Raw genomic sequence first — 18,063 nt, 5'->3', positions numbered from 1 at the left:
CCGGCCAGGGTTACGAGAAACGTCCGGCCTCCCTAAGGTGAGGCTTCCACCAAAGGTTCACTCAATTGCGCTGTTCTTATCCACAGCAGCGATTCGAAACCCTTATATACTACCTATTTTAGTAAGGCGAAGCAACCGGCGTATGCTTCATTTCAAACGCCAATATTAGTCAAGTCTCTCAAGAATGTTTAATTGTTCTTTTTTAAAACGATGTAACGTTTAATAAGGCGAATAACTAACGAAGAAAATATTAAACATTAATTATATTTATTTTAATATTTAAGATAATCTTGTTTCTCAATTCAAAATTAATACAGAAAGAGTTAAAAAGCAGTCTATGTTATGTGTGTCCGTCCGTTATTACACTAGTGCCGCAGTGCGCTGCGATAGAAGTTCGTTTTGTTTTGTGTGTAAAGAAATCCTACAGAGCCTCAATATTCACTTTTTCCATAATATAAAGTGAATATGTGGAAATAAATTTGATAAATACGATGCCTTTAGTAGTTTTGTAGCTTCAAAGCTCTGTTTCATTTTGATATTCCAGGGATATTTTTAATATTATTATTTGAAATGGCTGTTTATATATTAATTAAGCTATACTACATCATTATGTAGAATAATCCTTGATTAAGTGATTTCATGAAGTAGGCTAAGGCCTGGACTCTGTCGGGTATGTATTATCCGCTATAGGCGTAGTGAATCAAAGAGTAAATAATTGAGACCTGAGGTGTAGTAAACTTTGGGTTTTGATGTTCGTGTCTGTAATGAAGGACATTAACGGTTCAGAGTGAGCCGAAAGTTAAATACACGTTTAAATAATCAGGTTTTGATTTTATAAAAGAAGAAAGCATCATGGTAGCAATTAGATCAAAGAAAGGGCTAATCGTAATCAGGTTATAGCTTTGAAGTTTTATTCTTGTTATGGTGCGCATTGACTTTCAGTGCGTCTAACCACAAGTCAGTTTTGGTAATATTTAACGTTAACACTCATGTTTGCAAATTAAGAATATCGTTGATGAGAAACGCGACAATAGTGTTTATACTGCAAACCAGTTTTAAATGTAGCTATGGGAATATAGGGTTAACAGTTGAGGCGTAGACAATTGGACCTTTTCAAACACATAAAGGTTATATATCTCCAAAATTTTTACACTTCATTTCCTGTTTTTTTCCCCATTTACTGATTCCCATGTGTCCAAGACATATCTTTATTGGATGTAATTTTTGTATTTGTATAGAGAAAGGGGAGTTCCCATCTCGTCAACAATCGAATTTAGATTGAAACGATAACAAGGTGGAAAATTTTACAGAAGGTTCGATAGGTCGCGGAACTCTGCTTCTCTATGGAAAATCATTTTTCTTTTTTGTAAAGCCTGGGTGGTCAAAGGATTAAAGAACGTAACCCAGGCTCAGTTGAAACCACACTTTTTCTGTATTCTTTGAATCGAGCTGTCGCTCTATCGCAGCGAAATAAAATGTTGTTACTGTTAAACCGAGTTTTAAATTTATTCTAAAAACGATACCAACGGCATTATAACCGAAGCTTAAAAGTTTCAGTCGGCTTAAGAGATGTGGTAATTTCCTTACCTGCTTTCCCTACAAATAAGAGCTTTCGCAACATGGTGCCGAAACCCAGGACAATTAAAATTAATGCGGTAAGCGAACTCTTAATGATAATTGGTATCAATCGGAATCTGTAACAGTTTAGTGGAGCCCCATCGGTACTAAGGGGATAAATGCACAGAAAAGTAAAAGCGGAACGATTCTAACAGCGGTGCTGAACTTTAAAAGCGGTGTGGAACATAATGCTGCAAATAAACAAAATGGCCAAATCACAAGAAGAATTAGCGGATTAGCGGACGGCGGAAATCACAAATCGTAAAGCGGCACGTAGGGTAACGAGACAGAACACATCGAAATACGTAAACCAACTCGATACTCTGCTTGGTAGCAGCAATGCTACAGAAGATGATCTATTCGATCACTTGGGCCTATTAACGCCTAAAGAACAATCATTATTAGAGTAATGATGAACAGATACTTAATCTCATGACGGATCCAGCGGAAGTAGAAAAATAAGTAGCCACAGCGGAAGAATATCAAAATAAAATCACCATCGTAAAGTTCAAGACGTACAGACGTATTGAAAGATTAAGAAACTCATCTGCGGGATCTTTGACCACCAATGCTGTAAACAACACGGCTTGCCACAGTGGAGCTGGATCAACTGGCGGAAGCGGCAACGGAACCGGAATAGGCGGTATGACGGAAGCGAAACTACCAACGCTTGAAATTGAGAAGTTCAGCGGTGACTTTACACAATGCCCGGCCTTCTCGAGTAAATTCTCATCATCAGTGGACAGCAAAACATCAATAGCGCAAGTCGAAAAATTTAATTATCTTAGTTCTTTTTTATCTGGCGAAGCCAAAGATGTGTTAGCTGGCTTGCATGCGTCAGATGAAAATTATGTCGAAGCGGTTATGTTGCTAAATATGATAGGAGGAATCTTATGATTCAAGAGCACATGACAAGACTAAGAGATTTACAACCAGTTCAAAATTCTAATGATGTTAAGGCCTTACGCCAACTTCTTAATACTTGTAACGCTAATTTATTTAGTTTAAAATCGTTAGGAATGGACACAGCAATTAGCGGTTTTTCCATATTTCCAGGTATAATTAAATGCTTGCCTAGTGATATTAGGTTAAATTATAGTTTAAGTCGTCAAGCGGGAGCAGACTGGGACGTCGACGACGGGTTGGTTCAGTTCATAGAAAAACAATTAGAGGAAGGGAAACGGCAAATCGTCTGGGAATTTCAATAGGGCAACCCTTTACCAATCGCGAAAAGGTTATCGGTAAAACAAACAGACACGATTCTAAACCTAAGGAACCATACTTTACTTCAGCTCACGCTTTAGCCACAGGTGTAAATACCAGTAGTAGCGTTTTCTGTATATTTTGTGATGAGGATTCCCATTCTTCAGTTAGCTGCACAAAATTTGATTTAGATGAAAAAAAGGTGATGAACAGGTGCTTTGCCAAGTGTAGAACATGTAAAATATGTTCAAGAAGACACCACGTGTCAATTTGCGCCAAAATCAAGCTAATAATCAGAAAAGGGAAGGGGCCAAAAATCCTATAGTCGAAGGGGGTAAAGATGCGAGTGGAGAAAATTTAACCGTGGTGGTAGCGTCTACTTTCGACGCCAACAAAGAAAGAAAACGGGGAGTGGTCCTTTTACAAACGGCTCGGGCGCTGGCACAAAACTCAGTGAAAAGAGAAAGAAGTAAAGAAGTGAGATGCCTTTTAGCGGTAGTCAGGCATCCTCCATAAGGGAAGAATTATCTCGGGAATTAGCTTTACCCGTATTTGGGGATCAAGTCATCACTATACATAGTTTTGGAGATTCTAAACCAACCCAATCAAAACGAAAAAGGTAAAACTTTCAGAAAAACAAATAGGATCCTAGTACTAGTGTAGAGATCATAGCTATAGAAGGACCATATCTGTGTGAAGCGGTTACGACTTATAATTGTCAAGATATAGAAGATATGATGAAATCAAAGGGGTTAGAAAGGGTTGACCCGCCAGGTACAGCGGATCAAGAGAAAAATGATGACGATCTAATTATCGGGGCTGACTGTTACCAGAAATATATTACTTTACACGAAGTTCACTTCTCCCTACCTCGCGCCGGCCATCATATATGAAGTATTTTTACAGGCTAGAAACGGTAGCGTTCCTCCCGAACAGCGAGGCAGAGAGGTGAAAATAAAAACAATAGCGTCGCGTAGTGAGAAAAATGTGCGTAAAACCGGTTTTTTCCGGGTGTGGTATTGGGGAGGGCCCGGTTGTTTACTTTCCTTGAAGCTCGTACGAGCAACTACTAATGTTTGCGAATCGTAACGAAACATGGTGAACCTATTGAACAGAATTAAGAAAGAAGTATTAAGTGAACTTCATGTAAGTCATTCTCGCGCTCGTTTACATGAGCAAATTATGGAGTCACCGCGCTTCCAGTTCTATATAAAAGAATTTTCAAAACTTGCCATACATAACGAAATTTTCTCATTCTTGCAAATTCAAACCATTTTCGGAGTGAATTCGTTTTTGATTTTTAGGAAAATGATGACGATCAAATTGACATCCGGGAGTGAATTATAGTTTAAGTCGAGGAGTCCGACCTATGGCGTTTTTGGGTATGGTATTTTTGCATTTTGAGAAAGATTTTGGGATTTCAATTAAGATTTCCATGTTAATTTCCCATTGAATATATTTAGAGATTTTGGGATTTCGACCAAAGTGTACGGGATTTGGTTAGTGTCCGACCCCTCGGTATAAGCTGTCAAAAATTACAATTTTTGCTAACTTAAATAATAATTTTTTTGTGTTGGCACATGAATGAAACTAATGTTGATAATACACAAACTGATGAGTATGTGGAGGAACCTGTCGAGGAGAGGAAGGTGACGATGGAAACGGACGAGATGTCTGTCAAACACTAGGGTATTTTGAAGAGCATTCCATTTCTGTAGTAAATTTCAAGGAGGAAACTTTAAGCGGAATTTTAAGATTGGGAGGTGGAACCCTTGGCGAAATTTGGAAAGTGTCAAAACGACTTAAAGAATCGAAACGCTTAACGATGCAGTCGAAAATATTATATAAAAGTGCCTATAGGTTTTGTTTCAAATTGTCGCTCAATGAAGATGAAAAAGAAAAGGAATTGCGCATAGAGCTTAAAAAACAAGATGAAGGTGGAATGTTTTTCCCAAAGGAAGTTTTAAGGCCTTTCGTCAAAGAGGTGAATGACACTGTTCGTAGGAACGCAAATTCTGAAGCTTTAAAGTTACACAAGGGTAACATGATTAAGGTTTGCATTTCTGAAGTTAAAAACAACGAAAGAATAAAATCTCTCTTTGAAGAAGCAATAAAGAAGTTACCTGGTGTATCTGAAGCCCACACTGAAGAGAGTATTCAGTTTTTTTTAACACATTTGGCTAAGGAAAATCCTGCCCGCTCCTTTGCAAGAGTTCTTATCAACAAAAAGTGCCAATCTGTGCAGGGGGGGGCAAAACTTGCGTGATAAATTATACGCTACTATAGTTAAATTGAAAAAAAAAACTTATCCAAAAAAACCTCAAGAATCTCAGAAAGCAAATGTGATACCGTTACACAAAGTACCTAGCAAGAGTAATTCTACCACCAAAAATAGAAACACTTCTCCAGAACAAATTCAACAACTAAAGCCAGCAAGAAAACCAAGAAGCTAAAGTCTTCCAAGCCATCCAGGCATTCTGATGGCAGGACAACAAAGAGGAATACTCAAACACGTGAAGGTCATGAACTTTCTGGTATTACCTCACAGGGCATGTCAATGAAGAAAAATTATACTGGTAGAAAATCTAGTGATACATTGATATTAAGCCCAAAATCTACTAAATTTCCCAAAATTAAAGTGTAAAAATTATTCTAGTCAAAATATTTCTAATCAAGCAAGCTCATTTTACTAAAATACCAAATAATAAAACGTTACCCTAACAATTTTCTAGTGAAACTAAGTCTGTTTACCAATATAGTACAAATTTACATAAATACAATGTCAATGACGAATTAAACATTTAAATGAAATAATTGCAAAATTTATTCTCCTTCAAAAAGGCTTAATAGTTCATCTCTATATTGGGCATTTGCAAAGTTGCCACTGGTAATGTTTTTGCAGATCTTGACAGATTTTAAGGATGTTGAAACGTTTATGCCGTCTAATTTGCTTCCAGACGCATATTTCATTTGGGAAAAAAGAGATACCAGCGCGCTACCATTTATGCGAATTGGGCTTATAAAATGTTGCGGGTGTCGTGACAAAAATCTTCAACAAATCTTAAGAATCCAAACACAGTAATCCGTAATAGATCCCAAGTTTGCCAAGCCAAGAAATCTTTCTCCTTTGGATTCTTCAGCTCCGCTTTTGGGTCGTTGGTTAGAATTTCTTGTAACCATTGTACGAAGTATAAATATCCAGATTTAATGGCATTTATTTCCTTATCATTAATTGAAAAAAACTTTGGCCTTTGAAAGAAATCCATTTTCAAAAATCTCATTACTTGCTTTAAGATAGCGGTAGCATTCATATGTACTTTTCCGGCTCTCAGGATCTTGAGTATCGTCATTAACATAAGCAAATAACTCTGAAAGTACTGCATTTTGTTGCATGATTTTTGCTGGTCGAACGTTTAGCTTCGTCCATGCATCCCGAATTATGAAACTTGTATGCATTTTAGGCACGTATCTTAACAACCCCATATTTTGCCTTTCATCTTCACGCTTCTTAAGATTTACAATATTTTTCCACCCAAAGACATAATTGTTACGATGAAATGTTTTGGTTTTGAACTCTTGCGAGGACCAGAGACTGTTAATTAAACTTTTTAACTCGTGGGATGGGCAAGTTAACCAAAATATTTGTCTGATAAAAGGATTATCAAAGCTGGCTTTAACTTTAAACAAGTTTTTAGCGTCGGAAAGCTTGTAATTGAAAGTTTCGTTTCCACCCAAGGTTTTTTTAATGGTCGTGAGATTAGCGATGCTCCATCACAAACAATAATCGAAGTTTCAAACGCATAGGCGTTAAAAACTCTCAGAGCTTCCATTATGCAAGACATTAGTTTGGCGTGTTTGGCTGTTGCACTAAATGTATAGTACGGCCCGATTACATCAAAACCGGAAGTGAAGTCCCTCCACAAAAATGGAGGACGTGTTGCGTTGGGCTTGGTTCCTTATCTTCTCTACTAACATCCTTTAGGAAAGCAAATTCGGAGTCTTCCATCGCAAAGCCCATAAATCTGTGACTCTTCGAATTCCATATCAACTTTTCAATCACTTTCACTTCATCGAAGATTAGTGCACCGTCACCCTTAGGAATAAGTTGCCCTTTCTGTTTTTTTGTGCTTTTGAAATTTAAATATTTCTCTTTTTGTTCGGCCAAATATTTATGGTTGACACCAGGCGAGTTGTCATAAACCTGAGATCGTTTTTTCAGTGTATTTTCGCATGGTAGATTAAAAATTCCAAATGATTTCAGTGCTTTGTAGGCAGCATTACTTCTTGAATAGATAGCTAATGCAATCCTGATCGTTATCGGGCTCCAACGATTTCCTAAATCGCCTTCTTGATTATTTAATTGGTCCTTATAAAAAGATAATTTATCATTCTTCAGTTTTTTCCGACTATCTCTCTCCAAAGCTGCACGTAATAGATCTGAATTTTCTTCTTCATTTATAGCGTTTTCAACTTCTCTTGGGTAATTTGAATTTAGCATATCCACCACTTTTACCAATTCATCAGATTGATCATCATTAAGTAACATGTCTTTGTGATTTAATTGGGCTTCTAATTGAGCAACTCTATGGTTTAAAGCCTTACGAATACGCCTCACATTAGTGATCCTCTGTTTGTGGCTAGTTGGAGTGAGCAATTTCATTGGACAGCGGCTTTCTACCTTGGTTCGTTTAGCTTTAGATGATGGAGTCAAGTCTAGCTTTCTCTTTCTTTTATTTAAAATGGTTCTCGACGATATAGAGCAGCCTCGACACTGGAGTTTCTTTGAACTTCTCTCAATTCTGTACACCACTGGACATAACTTCGACTGTAACCGTGTTAAGGGCTTGGTAAATGATTCCACACTAGGAAGTCCCAAGGCTATCTCGTTATTTGCAGAAATTCCTGGGCAAAATGCGACTTGCTTTCCACATAATAAATGTATAACGTCATCAATGTAAGCGTGATCAACAATCACTTTTGAATCAATGATGGTAAAAATATTTTTGACTTCGACGGCATGAAATGGTATGGCAGGTGTGCATTTTCCGGTTTCTGTGATATACACTTGAATCAAATCGATATCTACTTGAAAATGCTTGGCCATGTTAGGGTTTGAGATCATTAATAAATTTTCTCCATTATAATTAGATGAAAACTAAAATATCATGAAAAAATTGACCAATTTAATACTTCCGATTATTTTTTAAAAGCATTTAAACTGACTCTTAAGTGTAGATCTGACGACTGGAACTTGTAAATTAAATCTTCAAAAGCAAACTTAGTTGGGGAGGAATGATTTAGAAAGCCTGATTCAAATGCCACTGTTACACAATTATTTGTTTGAACGGTCTTGTTAAGTTTCAAAGTAAGAGTCTGTGTAGCTATGTCTGAAAAAAACCCAATGTATTTAAAATTAATTTAACTGCCCTAAACAATAATTAGTGGTAAACGTGTAACCGATTTGCATTAAAAAGTTGAGGTATACAGAGTCAGAAATAATGAGACAAAATTAGTTGACAAAATTCTATCCCGTTTTATTTCCAGGTTCTGGTTAGGTTAGTGTTTTACATTGAAATAATAAATAATTTTATGGGTTAGTTAATTTCGTAATAATTATGATGATGGGCTATATACAATGCAGTACTTATTCGGGGAAGCGCCAGTAGGGAAAGTCCGTTAAAGAAACATTACACTTACAGTATTTAGAAGAGCCACGTGAACGATGTCTGTTGGTCTTGTTTAAACGGTAGGCGGCTAGACTGAGAAGCGCGCGGGATTCACTAATTTGCAAACTAAACCGTTAGAGGGTCGGAAAGGCGACCGTCTATTGCTGCCGGTGATAGATGTCAATCACTCGGGTGTTAAATAGGAGATCCCACTGACTAACTTTCTAACCGAAGTACTACGGATGAACTAACCAACTAACTAACCACTGCTCCCGAGGCTGTTCAGGCTATATATACTTTTCCCTTATCTCTAGTTAGGCCTATCTAGACTAGGGGGCGCTCAAGTAGTGCAATAGTGCTCCCCTCTAGCTAGAGACTCCATCTGATTAGGATGGATGTAGGCTTAGGGTTCAGTGAGATATAATTTGGGGCCTGATGGGTAAGTCTAGATGTTTGGATGTTGTCTGTGAAAGCCCAAATGTAGCGTTCCGCTACAAACGCTTGCTGTGTGTGTTCTCCTTCTTTAGGTTTGGTTTGCCAATTGAAATAATGCAACACTGAGAAGCTTCATTTCTAAATAACTTTTGGTTTTTTTTCATAACCGTCTGAGTACTGCTTGTTTTTTTATTTAGTCTTGGTTTTTCTACTAGAGTTAGGGTTGATTTTACCCTTGTAGTTCTTGATAAAGGTTTTGGAGCTAATATATTCAGATTACATTGAGTGGATTTACTATACAAATTCATTTTAAAGCTAAACTAGGTAATCAAACTAAAGAGATTGTTTTACAGAGCCGACATGATCAACTGCTGCGACCAAAGCTCGAAATAAAGGCGCGCGTTCCCGCGAAATGACTCTGTTTCATTGGTGGCTTCGAACACGTGACTACCGGGTCGAGCTTTTCTTACAATCGTATCATGGTTGTATCTTATGCAGCGGCTTCTCACTTGCGCGAAATACAGTTGAATCCCGCAGTGACCATTTATCACAGTTCTCTCTCGAGAGGAAAATTTTTTCTCTTCGCGACTAGCGCGCGTCGGGAGGGGGAAAAAATTCACGCCTCTTCACTCTTGCAAAATTTTTTTTTTCGGGTTTTCTCTTCATAGATGATGTCCACGGTACTAACCATTATTGAAGTGAACTTCGTGTAAAGTCATATATTTCTGCTGAAACGGATAATTTCCGCGAGTCAATTCCAAAAACAATTTTTTGGATATATTCCATAGTTTTTGCTAGGCCTTTGGGATACTGTAAGTGAAATACGTAGTACGAACTAAAGAGTGCCAATGATGCTCTTTTCAATGATGTGCAACACCAGACGTTTTCTTCAATTGATAAATTTACATCACTTTTGAAGAAATTAGTTGTTTCCAGTATTATTACTGGTGTAACAGGTTTTTTAGCAGTCTTGGGTAAGAAAATATATTAGAATAATTATAGTTACTCATAAATAAACATTTTTGGACCATGGTGTGGTATAACAATAATAAAAGGTTTAGTAGTTAATTTTTAAAAACATATGAACATCGCAAACTTGACAAGGGGTCACGGACCCGAAAGCTTGCGATTTTAATATGATTTTAAAATAAACTAGACCATGAAGTATCCGTCGTGTTCTAAACCTTTTATTATAATTATAGTTACTGGCTGTACGTGACGAAGGTGACCCCCGGGTATACTTACAGCTTCAAAAACATAAAAAAGATGGTTTCTTTCAGTAACGATGGTAGTAACAGAATAGCGGTGTCAATTTCGTAATCTAATTTCATTGATCAATTAATGTCCTTAGCGACAGATATTGAAAAGAAATTATTCATTAGCCTTTTTTCATTAAATAATTGTTACCTTCTAAAGCACTTTTCGTGACTATGTCTTTTTGGTTTTCTTGATCTTGCAATATATCCGTGTTGCATGTTTTAGCCAAGTCAAAAAAATGCTTAGACTTTTTTTTGAAATGTTTAGTAAATACGTTTTCAATTTCCTGAGAAGATTTGTTACAAACGCGTCCAAGTTCATCGATCAGCTAGAAAGAGAATAATATAATTTTATCTTACTGTAGAAAACATAAAACTAGTTAATAGAAACTATAAGACTTGCCCCTTGTTCTTTAAGAGAGGGAAATTTATCCAGTATGCTAGAAATACTATTTTCCATTATTATATTCTGTCTATGAGTAAATGTTTTAGACATTTTTTCATTAATTATGTCTTGATCAGGTTTTCCTTTCTTGAGTTCAGCAGTAAGTGCTTCCAGATGTTCGTTTATGCTTTTTTCATCCTCGGCTACGCCAGTCACATTTTTCTAGTAAAATACGAATAACTTCAATATCTTTTGATTTGAAACAAATACTTAGGTTGATAGGCTATTTATTATTGTACTAATTATTTGTGGATCTTATGTTTATACAAACTGCAATTGTTTGTTTCAATCTGTCTGTCCTAGGAAGTTCACCCTCAGCTACTGGTTTTGTCTTGTTTTTGGTCAGATAGGAATATTTCCTCTGGCTTTCCGATACAGCTTTTATATGTGTCAGTCCACTTCGGGCATGGCGAAATTTTTGATTCAACGCAACCAGCCAAGAATCTTTCAAGTTCGATTTGTCACTCAGAAATTTATGTTTTTTAACAAGAGAATTTACAACAATGATATATTCATCTCGCGTAGGAAACCTTTCAAAAACCAATGTAATTGTTAATTATCAAACCATACACTCTTAAATTAGTTATAAGTGTCTAAACAAATAGACTTTCTTACAGTTTAAATCTTCTCATGTCCTCGTATAAAGTTGACAATATTTTTGCGCGATATTTTCTCTGAAATATTTCTGTATTTTTTTCCACAATCATACTTTAAATGTCGATGGAAAACTTTGGAATTTGGTAATCCATCTGAATGTTTCGTTCCACACATTCCTCATTTACAGGTACTTGCATTTCAACATCTTGACAAGGAGGCTGAACCAGTAGGGATGAATTTAGTGATGCACTGTTGAAAAATGTTTAAGTTTTATAAGCGTATATATACGGGGATGAAGATATTCTTACGCTATTCCTGCAGAAACCGCCACTGTAGCTTGATCAATGTTAGCAAGGTCCTCCGCAATAAAATTTAATTTCAAACGTGTAGGTGGTAAGTTTTCATTGGGTCTTATATCAAGCCATTCTTTCCAGCCCTCGTCATACAATTGTAATTTTTTTTACACATTTTCCAAATTCATCTTCTATTTTGGTTTTCAAATCGGACAATGTCAATGTCAAATCAAAAACAATTTGAACTTTTGACTCGCCACATGTCACGTGATATACAACTTCAGTCATATTGTATCTACAATTTGACTCAGTTTCAAATATTCTTTTCCCTCACAAATATAAGAATGAATTGGGTTGTGAATAATATGTTCATTTGGATATATGACATGCCATAAACCGGCATCCGTCACACAATATGAAGCTAAATGAGCGTCATATTCAATAATATCGTATAAACGTCCACAAATAATCACGAAAGAGTCAACTTTAAATATGTGTTCTACTTTAAAAAAAATTGGAACATCTTCGAATATTAGACTTGATACAAGAAAAATCCCTTTCTGTATTTAGTATTTCTCCGAGTCAAATGCTGAATTTCAAGAACGTAATCAATATTTTCTAAACCTAGAAACTTTTCTACCATACACCTCAAACTCGGCAGAAATACTTCAAACGCACATTTTACACATTTTCCTTGACCAAAGTCATTTTCAAAGCCATCATCACCGGATTGTTGCCAGCAAAGTAAATATTGGTGTCTACGGCATAGCGTTTTAGCTATGTTTTTAAAATTTCTAACTTTGGTAGCTAAATTCTTAAAATATTGATTTTTAGCTTCGTATCTCATGCACCAAAATCTCACTAGGGGCCCGAATTCTTCTGTTAGTCTTGCATAATGTTGTTAGGGCTTATGGTTTTTAAAGATGAACTGAAGTCACACACAAGTTTCTCTAAGTGCGGTAGCCAAAGAGTATTAATTATCGGAGACATGACGATTTGAACTATCTCATTAAAAAGTAAATATAGATTCCAATATGTATTATCCTTTGGTACCACGTTTCCAAATAAGAAGGGAAATAAGTAAAAAAGACATTTTTTTGGGAGACGCTACCAATAATTTTCCCTTTTGGTGTTAATATACTCTTGTTTATGAGTGTGGGTTTGTTGCTTTTCTCAATTTCACCGTGTTTAAAGTTATCTATCTTCCAATTTATCAAATCTAGAGACATGTACCCATTTTTTATTATCCAAACAATCACTATCTTTCCAACAACAGGAATTACTCCTTCAAAAAGGTCGTGCATTAGATCTGGTGGTAAAGACTCGGTTATTTTAAAGTAAGGTAGAGTTTTGAAAGGGGACTCTGTCGAAACACCGTAAATACTTGCATTGGCCTTATTTTTGTTAACTTCAGCCAAATGATAATCGTTCACATCTTCACTCCTCAAATTAAAGCTAGATTCTTCAAATTTAACTGATATGTCCTCTTTGCTGGCCATGCAAAATCTGCATATTCTTTTACTCGAGAAATTTTGAGAGAAGCCACCAATTGCGTGGCTAGAAAGATTGTCAGCCCTAATTGTACCCAACGTTCCATAAACACGACTATCTTGATTTTGAATAAGAATACCTTCTTTTTGGAGTTTTGAAATGTCATTAATTAGAGGTTCAAAAACTTTGGCATATCCATATTTCTTAACATAGGTATGTTTGATAACCATTGACAAAAATATCTGGCTCAGTTTGCTTCTTCGATATGGGGATACATTACCCAGAGTGAAATAAAACAAGAGTTACTTTATTTTTCCCTTTTTTACCGCCTAGAGGATTGCATAATTCTACTTCATCAAGATAGAAGTGTAAAATAAGGGAAAGGGTATTTGAATCCCTACATTTTTTAAAGAATTTGTGCCTTTTAAACATTTCACCGTCTTGGAAATCAACTAGCTTCGAATTATCTTCTCTGTTACGGTTTAAGTCTGAGTTTTTACAGACGTCGTTAAATATGTCAGTATGATTTAGCATCATTTCTAGAAGACTAAGCAATGGTACGACCATATAGGAGTGTTTCACGTCCTTTCTGTTAATCCTTTTATAGCCCAGAATATGTTCTACAGGCTCAATAAGGTTAAGGTATTTTCTGCAGTAGGATGATAGAGCGTATTCACTTTTTAAAATTTGTACAGCTTTCATCGAGTCCACTGACTCCACTTTACTCAGACTTTCAAATACGTGACAGAAATCAGCAGAAATATTATGCGCTGTAGAAAGCGGAAGTTTATAATGTTCTCTAATCTTTAATGCAAGCATGGCAAATTGGGTTTCAGGTTTTATCAAACTGGATTCACTTTCACTATTTATGTCTTCAATTTCCATATGTTCAACTGATTCGTTACCCCATTGTTCATCACCATTAATTGTTAATGGTTCAGAAGTTCCTTCATTTGACAAATTAAAATTATGTTTACGGTAAACATGTTTTTTGTAAGATTCGTATTTTTTGTATGTTGATTCACATCCACTAACTGAGCAAGTTATTTCGAAGAAAGGAGAGGATAAATGAAGATTTTTCACGTGAGATAAATGATTGGATAATTTAAGCCTCGTTACTCCACATATCGAGCACGTAAAATGTCTCTCCATTCTTTTTAAATGCGTTTTATCTAGTATTAAAAGCTAATAACATTTAATTTCGTGTTCAATAGACCTTTCCATAATTTACATAAATAGAAACTTACAAAAAGGGAAGATACCCAAACCCCATTGAGATTGGTGGTGACTGTCTGCAGGGTCTATGGAAAGTTTCGAAAAAGTCCCTGGCTATTGCTTTCTCCCTATAGCACCATTCACGCTGGATCATAGCATAGCATCAGGGGAAGGGATGGGGGAGGTAAATTTGGGTACATTCGAGGCCATTCGGTTAGGACCAACAATAAAGCCAAACAAACAAGGTTCATTCCAAAAGCAGAGATAAAGGGCGTTCCTACCGTCCCGCGAGAGGAATTTATAGCAAAGCCTACAGAGTAATGGCAGTTCTAAGTATGCAAACGTCATATCCTTCTATCTCTTAGCTCAGTGTCATCCTCTCTTATCAAAGCGCCCCCCTCTCTACCGCCACTAGTCTATTTTCCCTTTTCGTTCTCTCTCTTATATTTTATAAATACTATCAAGTATGCTATCAAACTTCGGCTGAGTAATTCAAATTAACTCTCAAATCATTTTCTTTACCTTTCATTGTGTTCAGGCCAGTGTTGCCAGTTATTTGTGAGTGCAATTCAACAGTTATCTACAACAGACTGAAAGGCTTATAGTTCTGTTCAATTCAGATCCAAACCTGAGATGCACTCACAAATTACTGGCAACCCTGAAGTAAGGATTAAGCTAGCCAATTGGGGAGGGAATTTCTCTTGCCCCTTTTGTGAACACTATGTTATTTCAAATATCAAAGAAGAGAGCGAAATATCAATATCAAAATTGACGTTTAACATAATAAAATAACATGTAGACAGTGCCAGCCAGCAAGCAGCAGGGCCGGAAATAAGCACAGGACACTGGACATTGCCCAATAATTTTTTAAAATGTCCCATAACTTTTTTAAAAACTAAGGGTGTTTTGATAGCTTGACTATGAAGATGCGACACTATTTTTGCACACTCCAGTGGACAATGTCCTATAAATTTTCCAGTCAAATAGGGGGGTCACTGGACATATGTCCTATAATAAATTTTCCTTATTTTCGGCCCTGAGCTACAAGCGCCGTTATTTACGCTACCCCCTCCCCTCCCCTCCCTGCTGGTCATTAACCCGTTAACCGAGAGTGAAGAATTTAAAAGTTTTCCATGGAAACATAGATAATATATTTGAATAAAAGAGGCCTTAGCCGGTGGGAACCTGCAGGCTGCATCGTGGAAGCATGAACGCTGGATCTCTAAAGGGACTGGTAAACGGAATAGATTTTCCTCTATAGCACGTTTGCTTTGTAAAAAAATAAATAAAAAAACCGGGTACAGCCAAGGTCGTTTTCAATAGGTTTATTCAGAATCACAAAAGACTGAATGGCCTTGAGTGTTCCCAAATTCACTACCCCCGTCCCTTCCCCCGACGCTATGCTAGAGAGGACTCGGTTTGTACAGTGGAAGGCGGGCGTTTTCCGGTCCCTTTAGAGATCCAGCGTTCATGGTGGAAGCGCGGGAAGTTTCAAGTAACAGCTGTTCATTCCTTTGGTATATTGTCTATCGTAGAAAACTTTCCCGTCGTCATGCTGCACGTGCAGTTGTTAAGAAGGGGCGGGCTCCGCTTGTATAAGCAACGTAAAAGGGGGGGGTTGAAGTATAAGAGAATAAAATAATAGGCCTTTCTATAAATTCCTTGGCCCGAGGGTAGGAACTCCCTTCATCTCTGCTTTTTCCCCCCGGCATCATGAATAGTTTATGTATAAAACTAACTATAAACTATCAACTATCCGAAGCTCGTTATGAATCAACTATCAATTGAAAATCAAATCAAATAGTCTTAAAAATACGTGAATCAATAAAACTATCAAATATTCTTAAGTTTTTTAACTCATCAGTCTCAGATTAAAAACATTTCCATCCCCCTTTTTAGATACGAATATCAATATCAAAATCGATAAAATGATAGGCAATGGTTTTATCAACTATCACATTAACTATCAGATTCAAAAATGATACGATAGTGCCCATCACTGCATATAGGTCTATTTCTAACATTTATGAACTGCATATAGGTCTATTTATAACATTTATGAGGATATTAGAAGCATATAACTAGACTTACCTTATTAACGTGCCTTGTAGGCTGGAGCTTCGTAAATTATACTTTCAAGTTCTTGATTATGATTGGTGACGAAATGTTCAGTTACGCGAAAATACCGAAATTTAACCAACTTCCACGCTCAAATTTGTAAGCTAGACTTCTGTGATGAACACAAAAACCTTCGACCGTACTACCGTAGCAGCACAAATTGAAGACTCAGTTCAAGCACGCTGCACGCCTATCTTCGAAAAACTTATACTAAAAAAACAGTTGACCTAATCCACCTGACTAACTTTAAAAAAAAACAGTTGACCTAAGCCACCTGACTACCCTCGCGAGTCGCGACTGTGGCAACCCTTTTTATAAGAGCAAGCCCTTCAACGTATGAGTGTCGGGGGGGGGGGCGGAGCTAGAAATGGTGGAATAATCTATAGGAAAAATACCGGGGCTTAAATAAATGTCACTCTCCGTGGTTCCCCCCCCCCTACGCGGTCGTTAAAAAATCGGTTTGCACCAAGCCAAAAAATCAAACGCCAAATACAGTAGAAGCGCATGCGTAGATGTACCGCGGCAAAAATAATCTTTCGAATACACTCATTTTAAACCGCTTCTTATTTGGGAACAACAAGTTGTACCACCCTGAACAAAGACTAGAACAGATTAATGTAGTATGACAGCGCCTTCTAGATTTGTCTTAGTTATTGGGTTGAAAAATGCAATTGAGTTTTCATAGCAAAATCATCAACAAAAAATATATATTGCCTTGAGTTTCGAAACACACCATAAATTACTACTGAACAATGTAATTTAATTATTATAAATAATTAAAATGGCTGTTCTGTTAAGAACAACAAGTTGTGCCACCCAGAACAAGGTTAAGACAGAGGTGAAGATTATTTTAGTGGAACAGCTCGCTGGTCGACATAGAACTTGGATTTTGCACTACGTTCTAGCAAGAACTGAGTGTTGTTCTTAACTTATTGCTAGTTCAAGGTAGAACAGACGAGAACATTTAGAACAGTATTCTACAATTTTGAACAGCAATCGTTCTGGAAAGAACTGCTTTGTTCAAAAGAGAACAGTATTTGAACAGCAATTTCTAAGAAGGCAGGCCTTCAGATTGATATCGAAGCTATCAAAAACAACTGCGATTGTGGTAACTGCATACCAGATTGGTTGAGCCATGGAGAGGAAAATGTGGACATCGATAAACAGCAAGTATACGAGCGGCTTACTAACCTTTTAAATGCAACTGATATTGGCAATGGCATAGTTTGCTGTAAGCAAATACCCAATGTGGTTTGTTTCATTGCTGCTGAGAGTGACGAAGAAGACAGTCTCGATGAAAATGGTGATAGCAACGTAAATTGTGTCTCTAAACATTCAATTTGTAAATCTAATTGCCTGCGAAGAACACTGAAAATGATTTATCGTGGCTACTATCATTTGACGAGAAAAGGATTGCCCCCTAGATTTCTAAACAATCGGTAGTGGTGATAATTTTTTTCCTGAGGCTGAGTAATAACTAAACATACTTTTTAGAACTTACAGGTTTACTGCATACCGTAATTTCACACACATGAATCATAACCGCTTGGGTGCTAAAAACTGAAGAGTCATTCCACTTTGTGCATTAATAAAAATTAGGAAAAAATACCCTAAAGAGGATCCCAATTCATACATAGGATTTAAAGCAGCGTGGGAGTTCCTATAAAAAATTTATAAATAATGGTTATTTGTATAAAGTAGTGTTATTGTAGTTGAAAAATAATTTG

This window comes from Phalangium opilio, unplaced genomic scaffold (assembly GCF_054372755.1).
Source record: "Phalangium opilio isolate 3A_F unplaced genomic scaffold, DU_Popi_V2 ptg000053l_1, whole genome shotgun sequence".
In the NCBI taxonomy this organism is placed as follows: domain Eukaryota; kingdom Metazoa; phylum Arthropoda; class Arachnida; order Opiliones; family Phalangiidae; genus Phalangium; species Phalangium opilio.
This window is presented reverse-complemented; position numbering follows the sequence as displayed.